This window comes from Corylus avellana, chromosome ca2, assembly GCF_901000735.1.
Source record: "Corylus avellana chromosome ca2, CavTom2PMs-1.0".
Classification (NCBI taxonomy): Eukaryota; Viridiplantae; Streptophyta; class Magnoliopsida; order Fagales; family Betulaceae; genus Corylus; species Corylus avellana.
In genome coordinates this window covers 42011262-42017050 of record NC_081542.1, presented here as the reverse complement: position 1 = coordinate 42017050, position 5789 = coordinate 42011262, and the positions used below count along the sequence as shown (strand labels likewise).

Sequence of the window (5789 nt, the reverse complement as noted above, 5' to 3'; positions counted from 1 at the left end):
CAAAAAAAAAAATAAAGGACTTCATCTCATCAAGCAAAGGAATAACACTATCTTTTATTCAAATGCTTCTAGTATTTGCTATTTACATGCTTGCAAATTCTTATAAAAATAAGAGCAACTCACATAACGGTGGAACATCTCTACAACCTTTACAGAAGTTGAGAGAAATCTTTGGCCGAGAAAGAAAGACAAAAGGGAATCTAATATACATGTAAAAAAAAACAAGTAAAAAGCTCATAAAAAACAGACACCTCAAACCAGTTTTCATCACAAAGCTAGCAAAACACACAATCGCTTCTTTGGGTGTCAAACTAGTTGTTAGATCTAACTATAAGCTGGGTCTAGCTCACTGATCTGAAACAAACAATCACATGAACAAACTAAAACAAAAATTAAAAAAAAAAAAAAAAAGAATTAACTAAGACTAAAAGCAATTCTTTTTTCCTGAAACAAATAACTTAAGACAAAAAAAAGATTGTCGGCCTTAATTACCACAATCAAACACAAACACAAACTTATATGATTAATGAGGCCACAAACGCAAACCAACAAACAAATATAATCAAAAACCAAACACTCCAATTCACATTCTACTCATCCTTATAACTCTAACTTTCTGATCGATCCCCAGCAGAAAGGATATTAGAAAGAAATAACCTACATCTATTTGTAAGGATATTAGAAATGCCTGTTCTTTAGATCTTCAGGGTTCTTATGCCAATGTATAAGCTCATATTACCTGCAGCATAAGAAAAACAAGCGACCAAAAAATGACATACATAAGCTGCAAAATAGAAATTCATAAATAGTTCTTCAATGCAAAATGCTTTAGACTTAATGAAGCATACACAATTCCGGGAGTGTTAAAACAAAACAAATTCAAAGCTTAGTTTAGTTTAAGAGGAAGCGAAGCTTTCAAGCAGATATAGAAGATAAACCAAAATAAATCAATAAAAATTAATGGAAAATATTCCAAAACCCCTCTTGTGCTTTTTTGGATTTTGTAAATTGGGTTTATGCACATTTTAAATCTAAGACTGCTATCAATTTTTTCCTCAAATAAATAGCAAAAACGACATGGAAATACTATTATGCCATTTTTATTGAAAATTTTAAAAAAGTCCCAACCCTTTTCTGACTCCTGTGTTTACATTAACCAACATTAATTAAGTTCAATAACAAACCCCATATAAGAAGCAAAATTTTGTCTTTATTCTTAATAATCAGTTTAAATAAATTATTAGCAAGCAGAATGTTCATCATCTTACCTGAATAACAATTGAATAAGGGGGAGGCATGTGGAGAGCTGCCCCGCACTGTGAAAACGACAGTCAAACCTGCAAATTATCAACAGAGAAACAAGTTTCAATTTCTGGAAAAAAAATAATCCAACACAATGACAAACTCATTCAGGGAAGCTTGATTTATGTCGGCCAAAATCTTGCCGGTCAGTTTAAATTGCAGTTGCTCACCAGATACCTTGTGAAATACTGCCGGAGAGAGAAACGTGCGCGGCGTCGGAGTGAGAGAGAGAGAGAGAGAGAGAGAGTGTGAGAGTGATGAGGGGGGTGGGACTTTGGGGTTACGGGTTAGGGATTTGGGTCAAACAAAATGGTTTGAAATTTACAGAAAACATAAAAAATGGACTCAAAATTTCAGAAATTAGCGCCAATTTCAGAGATTGGCGCTAATTTTATTTTGCCCAATCAATAGCGGTGACCTATAGTCGCCGCTATTGATGAGAGTGAGAGAGTGATGAGGGGGGTGGGACTTTGGGGTTACGGGTTAGGGATTTGGGTCAAACAAAATGGTTTGAAATTTACAGAAAACATAAAAAATGGACTCAAAATTTCAGAAATTAGCGCCAATTTCAGAGATTGGCGCTAATTTTATTTTGCCCAATCAATAGCGGTGACCTATAGTCGCCGCTATTGATCTCAAATAGCGGCCACCCCATATGTCGCGACTATTTGGGGTATTTTTTTTTAAAAAAAAAATTATACTTGCAATTTTTTAATTTTTATTTATTTATTTCTGTTTTTTTTTTTTTTTTTTTAATTTTTCTCTTGTCATATGTTTTTATTATTATAAGCTTAACTAAAAATTTCCGTTTAATAATTTTTTATGATAAAGATCATTAAGTTGATATTTATCTTATAATTAATTATAAAATAATATAAAATTCAAAGATAATACAAGATCAATATAACTAAGGCACTAAGATAATATAAAAAGCTTACAGTTCAATTGAATATTCGATTGAACCATCAATTGTATCCAGTTTGATCTATCAATTGATCATATCACGATCAATCAAACTAATTCACTAGGATCGATCGGATGTTTGATCGAACATTTAATCCTATCACGATCAATCGAATTAATTCATTATGATCGATCGGATGTTTAATCGATCATTTGATCTTATCACGATCAATCGAACTAATTCACAAGGATCGATCAGATGTTTAATCGATCATTTGATCTTATCACAATCAATCGAACTAATTCACAATGATCGATCAGATGTTTGACCAATCATTTGATCCTATCACGATCAATCCAACTAATTCCTTAGGATCGATCGTTTGATCCTATCACGATCAATCAAACTAATTTACCTAGATCGATCGGATGTTTGAGTGATCATTTTATCCTATTACGATCAATCTAACTAATTCATTAGGAGCGATTGAATGCCTGATCAATCATTTGATCATTTCACGATCAATCTAACTAATTCATTAGCAGCGATCGAATGTTTGATCAATCATTTGATCATATCACGATCAATCAAATTAATTCAGTAGGATGAATCGGATGTTTGATCGATAATTTGATTATATCAAGATCAATCGAATTAATTCAGTAAGATTGATCGAACATTTGATTCTATCAAGATCAATCGAACTAATTCAGTAAGATTGATCGAACATTTGATTCTATCAAGATCAATCGAACTAATTCATTAAGATCGATCAGATGTTTGATCGAACATTTGATCCTATTGCGATCAATCGAACTAATTCATTAGGATCGATCGGATGTTTGATCGATCATTTAAACATATTACGATCAATCGAACTAATTCATTTAGATCGATCGGATGTTTGACCGAACATTTGATCCTATCACGATCAATCGAACTAATTCATTAGAATCAATCGGATGTTCGATCAATAATTTGTTCTTATCACGATCAATCGAACTAATTCACCAAGATTGATTGGATGCTCGATCAAACATTTGATCCCATCACTATCAATCGAACTAATTCATTAGGATCGATGTTTGATCGATCATTTGATCATATCACGATCAATCGAACTAATTCACCTGGATCGATCAGATGTTTGATCAATTATTTGATCCTATCACAATCAATCGAATTAATTCACCAAGATCGGTCAATTGTTCGATCAAACGTTAAAATAAGAATAAGAAATAGAAAACTTCAATAATAATTAATAGGAGAATTTGTTTTCTTTAAAAGAAAAAAATAAATATTGATTTTTTATATAAAATAAGAATAGAAAATAGAAAAAAATTCACCAATAATTAATATAAAAGAAATAATGACAAATTATCGGAGGTGAATTTTTGGTAAATAATTTTTTCTATTATACATGTAGGGTTAATAGCATCGCCCCAATATATATATATATATTTTCCAGGGGTAAATAGCGGCCACTACAAAGTCGCCACTATTAATGGGTCATTAGCGGCTAATTATCTTTTAAAATTTTTTCTTATGTCAATAGCGGCGACTGCAAAGTCGCCACTATTGACTACTCATTAGCGGCGACTCTTGAGAGTGGCCGCTGTTGACACTCATCAGCGGCGACTTTAGGGTCGCCGCTGCTTAATTTTTAATTACTTTTTCACCTGTTAATAGCGGCGACCCCAGAGTCGCCGCTATTGAGTTTTTTAATTATTTTTTTAAATTTTTTGTTATGTCAATAGCGGCAACTTCAAAGTCGCCGCTATTGACTACTCATTAGCGGCGACTCTTAAGAGTGGCCGCTGTTGACACTCATCAGCGGCAACTTTAGGGTCGCCGCTGCTTAATTTTTAATTACTTTTTCCCGTGTCAATAGAGGCGACCTAGGAGTTGCCGCTATTGAGGGGTCATTAGCGGCAACTCAAAAGGTCGCCGCTAATGACCCATTAATAGCGGCGACTTCATGGTCGCCGCTATTGAATTTTTTTAATTATTTTTTAAAATTTTTTCTTATGTCAATAGCGGCGACCGTAAAGTCGCCGCTATTGACTACACATTAGCGGCGACTCCTAATAGTCGCCGCTGTTGACACTCATCAGCGGCGACTTTTGGGTCGCCGCTGTTTGGAGTATTATTAGCGGCGACCCCTGTCGCCGCTATTGTTTCTTAATAGCGGCAACCCATTGGAGTCGCCGCTAATGATGGTTAGTAGCAGCGACTTTTGGTCGCCGCTATTGTTGTTGCTGCTAAATAATATTTTTTTTTGTTTTAAGCGTCCACTATTAGCGGGGACTCAAAAGTCGCCGCTATTGATGTGTCATTAGCGGCGACTTAAAAAAGTCGCCTCTAATGACCCATAAATAGCGGCGACTTTTGAGTCCCCGCTATTTGTTTGGTCGCTAAAGACCATATTGCTTGTAGTGATATTGCAGTTTGCCGTGCATAGGAAACCAATAGGCACAATAATGGGTTAAGACATGTATGTACTCCAAATATTTATCTTTAAAAAAACAAATAACAAATAGTAAATAGCACGACCTAAATTTAAGAAATTTTAAAATAAACCTTTTTCATAAGAACAAAATTTAAATGTGTTGGACATTCTTATGACAAAATTTAAGAATCTCATATCGGCCACGCTACCATTTTATGTTCTTCATTCTTTTTGGCACAAACTAAGAAGGACCTCCCTCAATAATGATATGAAAGTAGTTTTAGTGAGTATTAGGTGAAGACCTTGTGTTGGAAGACAATTAATATTAGATGGAGTAGATTGATTAGATAGGTTTTTTAAATATATTCAATTGGAGTTAATCAGTTTACAAATAATTTCTTCCCCATGCTGCCTTTAGCTCTTCCTAATGCTAACTTTGAATAAATAAAGCTGATAAGCGGTGATAGGATCTAAATCTCTTCATTAGATGATATTAAGACATTTTAGGAGGTCTATGATGTACGATTGTGTGACTCTATTGATTAGATGCAATACATTTTCATTTTTTTCTTCTTCGATATTCTTGTATGAATATATTAAAATGGAGTTGGATTGTGTTATGATGTAAAACTGAAAATGCAGAGTTGTAGGAAGAAGAAAAAGATGGTAAACAACTGATATTCTAAAGAAGAAAAATATAGGTAAGTTAAGTGGTAACAATTGGTATTCTTAATTATTATTATTATTATTGTTTTTGGGTCTCATCTTCGACGCATGACATAAATATTTTGGATCAAGGAGCAATCCGGATTTCAAGGTTACATTTTTTTGATATTTTAATGAACATGGAGTCCCTGCGTGAGCTTTCTAAATTGAAAACACACATTTTTGCTTCACATTTTAATTGCTAACAGCATTTCTTTATTTTTTTGCTGCAGGCTAATTGAGTGCCCAACAAAACAGATTTCACGCATTGAACACTGCCTCATTTAACGAAAAATTTTAATTTTTTAATTTTTTAATTTTTTTTTTTTTAAAAAAAAGGGAATTGCAGGAAGTGTGATTTTGGAGATGGGATGAGTGCAAAGGATTAAAAAATTTAAAAACACTTTTTTTTAATTAAAACTTAAGCTT

The 5789-nt window shown here is 33.4% G+C and overlaps 1 long non-coding RNA gene across 1 annotated transcript; it reads right to left on the bottom strand.

Moving 5' to 3' along the window:
• Positions 1 to 613: 613 nt before the first annotated feature.
• On the bottom strand, positions 614 to 1644 carry LOC132171983 (uncharacterized). Its single transcript, XR_009439100.1, has 3 exons — positions 1473 to 1644; positions 1269 to 1337; positions 614 to 739 (listed from the first exon to the last, which is right to left on the bottom strand). It is a non-coding gene; the product is annotated as an uncharacterized LOC132171983 (long non-coding RNA).
• Positions 1645 to 5789: the final 4145 nt, after the last annotated feature.